General features: G+C 37.5%; 1 non-coding gene across 1 annotated transcript; it reads right to left on the bottom strand.

Moving 5' to 3' along the window:
• Positions 1–5,639: 5,639 nt before the first annotated feature.
• On the bottom strand, positions 5,640–5,712 carry Trnav-cac (transfer RNA valine (anticodon CAC)). The gene has a single exon. It is a non-coding gene; the product is annotated as a tRNA-Val (tRNA).
• Between the last annotated feature and the right edge of the window lie 1,491 nt (positions 5,713–7,203).

Raw genomic sequence — 7,203 nt, 5'->3', positions numbered from 1 at the left:
CTCTTGTAATGCATTGTTCTATAATGTAAGGATGCACTCCTGACTCCAACAGGCAACGTGGCTTTCAGAGTTCATTTTTCTTAGATCAACTTGGAATGAGACTGCCAGATCAATGCATTGAAATACTGAAATGACAGCCTTGCCATCCAGAAAATTATAGTTATGTATATAAAGCTTGCATTTTGTACTGTGTTACGGTATATGAGGTGTCCCTAAAAGCTCATGTGTGAGATAATAATAATGCAGGAAAGTTTAGAGGTGAAATGATTGGATTATGAGAACCCTAACTTAATCAGTACATTAATCCCCTGATAGGGATTAACTTCATGGTAACCCTAGGCTGTAGGTGGTAGGGTATGGCTGGAGGCAGTGGATCACTGGGGGAGTGTCTTTAGGGTATATATTTTGTCCTTGTTGAGCGAGCACACACACTCACTCTCTCTCTCTCCACTTCCTGGTACCAAGTTCCCATCTGCTTTCCTGTCTCCCCTTCAGCCCAGAGCAATGGAGTGGGCTATCTATGGACTGAAACCTCAGAAACTGTGAGCCCCCAAGTAAATATTTCCTTCTTAAAATTGTTCTTATCAGGTCTTTTGGTCACAGAAGCAAAAAAAGCTGTCTATAACATAAGGTCAGATTTCTTCCCATGGGAAGTCTGAAGACATCCTTAGATTTTAGCAGAAAACAACAGCTTCATTAATTACATAAGCACTGTTGGTCTACTTATGAGAATATGATTAGGTTTGTTGTCAACATTATATAAACATTGATTGCTCTAATCTCTATGGAACCAGGGAATGAATGCTCTGATCATAAATAATACATGTGTGAGAACAACTCTGATGTTAATAGGGATAATTGCTGTGGATATTCTTAATATTAAAACTATTTTTGAACTTTCTAAATCTGTTTTTAAGACTCTGGCATTATGAGAGGGGAGAGAGAATCCACATTTCATTATGGTCATAGGTTTTGTTAGGTTTAGCTCCTTGGTGATTATTTGTCATGATTTTATTGTTTGCTCTATCACTGAACAAAAGCAGGGATAGGTGGGTAGGGGGAGAATGAAAATCTGAAGATCTGAAAACCTTAGTCAATTCCCAGTAGGTTAGAAGAAGTAGTGTTACAACTTAGAATATAAAATTAAAATTCAAAATAATATCCATGAGATGAATTGTTGGCAGAACAAGTACAATCAGGTTTATTGGGAGAGGAGGACTATATTTGGGCTAGAAAGTTGAAGATTGGAAAGAGCTCTGGATTAGGAGTTAAAAGATCTAAGTTCTAATTCTGGTTCAAGATCCTGAAATAGTCACAAGAAATTTTTTGGTGTTAGTTTCCTTATGTGTGAAGTGGCTAATTTGATCCAATAATCTTTAATGTATTTTCTCAGTAGGAAAAATTGTTTCTCTGAAAAGAATTTGCTACCTACAAAGACCTTCTAGGGTTCTTCATGGTACCTGAAATGACCATGCCATATGCAAATCATTTGTGTGTTGAGAGGTAGCCCTAGGGCAACTCTCTTAATTAGGTGCCCACGCTTGTCCCTTGGCACCACACTCAGCTCTTTAACCCAATGGATGAAAAAATAATGTGTGTATGTCTCCAAGATTAACTGCCCAACCCTGGAATCTATGTTCTTGCTGTTGGGCACCAATGTATAGCTAGCCATCTTGAGGAGTATCAATAGTTTTACATCCTGCAGAACCAAAGGCTTTGGACTTTGCTGTCCTGCCATGTGTTATAGAGATGCAGTTCCAAGTCATTCATGACTCCCGCATGAGTTAAAGTGTGCTATAGTTTGGATAAGTGTTCCCTGAAGGCCATGGGTTAAAGGCTTGGCCCCTGCCCTGGGGCACTATCAGAAAGTGGTGGAACCTTAATGAGGTGGGGCCTAGTGGAAGTAGGTTGGGTAATTGGGGGTGTGCCCTTGAGGTAATATTGCAACCTTGGCCTCTTCCTCTTTTTGTTCTCCCTAGCTGCTATGAGGTAGGAAGCTTCCTTTGCTGTGTGTTCTGCCATGATATTCTGTCTCACCACAGGCCCAAAAGCAATGGAGCCAACCAACCACGGACTGAAACATCTGAAACTGTGAGCCAATATAGATCTTTCCTTCTTGTAAGTTGATAATCTTGGATATTTTGTCATAGTAACAGAAAACTGACGAACGTAAAACACTATGTGTTTCTGAAGAGGTCTGCATGTATCACAACTTTTCTCATCTGAAGAACTTTTCTTCTAATTATAACCCTTGGGGTAATTTATTGATTCACCTCACTTCTGCCCTATTTTTGTTTTAAACCTAGAACCAGGGCTGTCTTGTGACCTACATGATTATAATGCCATTTATATATCATACAACTTTCCTCTCTTCTCTTCTCTTCTCTCTCTCTCTCTCTCTCTCTCTCTCTCTCTCTTTCACACACACACACACACACACACACACACACACACACAATCTCCCTTGTAAATTCTCTAGTACAAGCACATTGTCCAGGATACTTCATATTGTGCCATTTACTTGGTTTGATTACTCTAAGCATAAGAATATTGATGGTAATAGAATGGTTAGTTGAAGTTTTTAATAGTCTGGTTTTGCTTGCAAGTAAAAGAAAAATGTATCACATAGCAAAAAGTTTTGCTCCAATTTGGCTAATTCATGGGCTGAAGCCTATAATATGAGGACTCAGTTTTACACCACTGCACATTTTGACTTGTCCTCATGGTTGCAAAATGCCTACAGTAGGTCTAGTCATTATATCTGGCTATGATAATATAAATAGGAGATGGGAAATTTTCTGTGTGTCTCTTGTTATTAAAGATACCCTTTCCATATTGACCTTTTTTCCCCAACAGATTGTTGCTAATATACCCATGCCTTTATCATTTACAAATCTCTTATTTAATTGACACCTTGTTCATTTGGCCAGTTTATTAAGAGGTATTGGTTCATACAAAAATATCTTCTTTTTGTACGACTATCAAAGCTAAACACAAATATTAAAGCTTTAAAATCAATTCTGTCTGGAGGTTTCATACAGTCACTGAATCTATAAATCACTTTTTTCCTGTGAGAAGTTAACGGTATTATTTCCTCAAATATTTCTATATTTGTTAATATTCCTGGCCTGCCCAGAAATGCAGGTCTTTGCTCTCTGTGAGGCTACAGCATCATCAAGTTATACCTGGAGCAGACAAGCTTTCCCAGGAAGACTTTGTGGATATCATCTCCCTTGGTAATTAAGGGGTCTTTCCCCCTTAATTGTGGGCTTATCACATCTAATTAAATGGAATTTGGCAGAGGTAATATCTAGTTATATTCTAGAAAGAAAAAAAAAATCACTATGGTTCTAAGTATTAATTCCCTCCAGAGGTAGATGCATTACATCAATTTGTTTGGTTAATATTTTTTTTCTAATTTTAACATAGAAAATTTGGTTGCAAAAATTAAAGGAACTTAGTAAAGTCATTTTCCATATTATTTAATCTTTGTTATTGTTTTGTGGACAAAGATAATAAATACATATCATTAAAATCCCCCAAATTATTATTTTTTAATTTTAATTTGTTATATATGACAGCAGAATGTATTATAATTCATATTATATGTATAGAGTACAATTTTTCATATCTCTGGTTGTACACAAAGTAGAATCACACCATTCATGTCTTCATATATGTACTTAGGGTAATGATATCCACCCATCTCATTCTACAGTCTTTCCCATGCCCCCTCCTTACCTTTCCCTCCCCTTTGCCCCATCTAGAGATCATAAAATTCTCCTATGCACTCCATCCTCAACCCTATTATGAATCAGAGAAAACATTTGGCATTTGGTTTTTTGGGGGGATTGGCTATCTTAACATTATATTCTCCAACTCCATTAATTTACCTGCAAATGCCATGATTTTGTTCTTTTTAAATGCTGAGTAATATTCCATTGTGTATATATACCACATATTCTTTATCCATTCATCTACTGAAGGGCATCTAGGTTGGTTCCACAATTTAGCTATTGTGAATTGTGCTGCTATAAATATTGATGTGGCTGTGTCCTATAATAAGCTGTTTTTAAGTCCTTTGGGTATAGACTGAGGAGTGGGATAGCTGGGTCAATAGGTGGCTCCATTTCCAGATTTCCAAGGAATCTCCATACTGCTTTCCATATTGGCTGCACCAATTTACAGTCCCACCAGCAATGTCCCACATCCTCGCCAACACTTATTGTTGTTTGCATTCTTAATAGGAGCCATTCTGACTGTGGTGAGATGAAATCTTAGAGTAGTTTTGATTTGAATTTCTCTAATTGCTAGAGACGTTGAACACTTTTTTTTCATATATTTGTTGATTGATTGTATATCATCTTCTGAGAAGTGTATGTTCGGTTCCTTGGCCCATTTATTGATTAGGTTATTTAGATTTTTGGTGTTAAGATTTTTGAGTTCTTTATATATCCTAGAGATTAGTGCTCTATCTGATGTGCACGTGTGGTAAAAATGTGTTCCCCAAATGTAGGCTCTGTCTTCACCTCACTGATTGTTTCTTTTGCTGAGAAGAAGCTTTTTGCTTTGAATCCATCCCATTTATTGATTCTTGATTTTAATTGTTGCACTATAGGGGTCTTATTAAGGAAGTTGGGCCTGATCCTATATGATGGAGATTTGGGCCTACATTTTCTTCTAATACACACAGTATCTCTGGTTTAATTCCTAGGTCCTTGATACACTTTGAGTTGAGTTTTGTGCATGGTGAGAGATAGGGGGTTAATTTAATTTTTTTTGTATATGGATTTCTCTCAAATTATTTTTAAATTGTCTTCATGATATGTTAGCTTATAGTTTATAGCTTTATATCTTATGGGATAAATCATTTCACAGGACTTTTTTTCTTTTTAATAGTTCATTTGGGACAAAATATCATTTAAGAGTTCTTCATCCACTGTATGAGTAGGGAGAGAGAGAAATTAAAAACAATTGTTTTGTTATATAGTTTTATTTTATTTTTTTAATTTTTTTAAAATATTTTATTTACATTTTAGTTTTCGGCAGACACAACATCTTTGTTTGTATGTGGTGCTGAGGATTGAACCCGGGCCGCTCCCATGCCAGGGGAGTGCGCTACCGCTTGAGCCACATCCCCAGCCCCGTTATATAGTTTTAAATAAGATATTAATTGTAATGAAATTAGTCCATTTGGTTCTTGGTGATTAATTTTTGCTTTATTGATCTTGAGCTAGGCAATCTATTTTCATTTTTTATTAATGGCTTAGTATCATCTTTTTTTTTTCTTCGTGCTGCTGGGGATTGAACCCAGGGCCTCATGAGTGCTGGGCAAATGCTCTACTACTGAGCCACACTTCTAGTTCAAATCTACTTTTTAGAAGTTTTATAGTTTAGTGTACATTTAATATATTTAGTATATTTTAGAATATTTTGATCAAAGTAGCACATTGGTTACCACAATTTTTTTTTTTTTAGAATTTTAATATTTATTTTTTAGTTATCGGCGGACACAACATCTTTGTTTGTATGTGGTGCTGAGGATGGAACCCGGGCCGCACGCATGCCAGGCAAGCGCGCTACCGCTTGAGCCACATCCCCAGCCCAAAATTTGTAACTGAATATCTTTTTTTTTTTTTTAGTGGTACTGGGGATTGAACCCAGGGCCTTGTGCATGTGAGGCAAGCACTCTACCAACTGAGCTATATCCCCAGCTGGTTACCACAATTTTATCCTAGAACATTTTTTTTTATCACCCTGAAAGAAAACCCCAAACTTATTTCTCCTTCACCCAACCTCTGGAAGCCACTAATTTACTTTCGATCTCTTTGTTTATTCTGAGTATGGCATGGAAGTGGAATCATGCAATACATGGCCTTTTGTGTTTGCCTTCTCTTAGCACAGTATTTTCAAGGTTCATTCACATTGTCCATAACATGTATCAATTTCTTATTCCATTTGTATGACTGAATAATCTTCCAATGTATTAATGTACACCTGTATTAGTTTGCTGCAGCTGCTGTAACAAAAATTACCACAAAACTGTTACTTAAAACCACATACATTTATTCTCTTACCATCTGGAAGTAGGAAGTCTGAAATCAGTTTTATTGGGCTGAAGTCAAGGTGTCTGTAGTGCTTCACTCCCTCCACAGAGGTTTTAGGGTAGGATCCATTTCTTCGCATTTCCCAACTCCTGGTGGCTGCCAGCATTCCTTGCCTTGTGACCCTTTTCTTCATCTTCCAAGCCTGCACTACATGCTGCATTTTGCTTCAGTTTTCACATTGCCTCCTGCTCTGTAGTCCAGTCTTCCTCTGCCTTCCTCATATAATGACCCTGTGGATTACAGTGGATCCACTTGGATAATGCAAGCTACTCCTTCCACCTCAAGATACTTAACTAGTCACAGCTGCAGAGTTCATTTATTATATAAGGCCACAACTTTAGGTTCCAGGGCCTTGTTTTATTTAGCTTTTTCATCACTGTGGTTGAAAGACCTAATAAGAACAATTTTAAAGGAGGAAAAGTTTATTTGGAGCTTAGGGTTTCAGAGGTCTCAGTCCATAGATAGCCGATTTCATTGCTCTGAGGCAGTACATCAAGGGAGAAGGGTGTGACAGAGGAAAGCAGCTCAGGACTTGACAATCAGAAAGCAGAGAGAACTTCACTCACCGGGGACAGATATGTACCAACAAAGAGGGCCCCCCTCCCCAGTGACCCACCACCTCCAGCCACACCCTGCCACCTGCAATTGGTACCACCCAGTTAATCCATTCAGGTGAATTTATGCACCCATTAGGCTAAGGCTCTTATGACCTTGTCATTTCACCTCTAGACGTTCTTGTATTGTTTCACACATGAACTTTTGGGGGGCTCCTCATATCTAAACCAAAACAAACCTGGATAGCTTATCTTTTTTTTATTTTTTATTTTGAGACAGAGTCTCACTAAGATACCCAGGCTGGCTTCAGAGGCCACTTTCAGTCTTCTACACCCACATTTTAGTTTACCTGTCATCAATTAAGGGGCATTTGGTTTGTGTCTACATTTTAGTAATTATGAAAAAAATGCCACTAGGAACATTCTCATGTATTTATATTTTTCTCTTTTTTGTGGACATTGGTTTTCAATTCTCTTGGATGTTTACTTACGACGGGTGGAATTGCTGTTTCATATGGAAACTCTATGTTTAGCTTTTTGAG

Source organism: Callospermophilus lateralis, chromosome 12 (genome assembly GCF_048772815.1).
Source record: "Callospermophilus lateralis isolate mCalLat2 chromosome 12, mCalLat2.hap1, whole genome shotgun sequence".
NCBI classification, from domain to species: domain Eukaryota; kingdom Metazoa; phylum Chordata; class Mammalia; order Rodentia; family Sciuridae; genus Callospermophilus; species Callospermophilus lateralis.
Note: the sequence above shows the minus strand (reverse complement) of the source record. Positions and strands in the feature narration are given on the sequence as shown.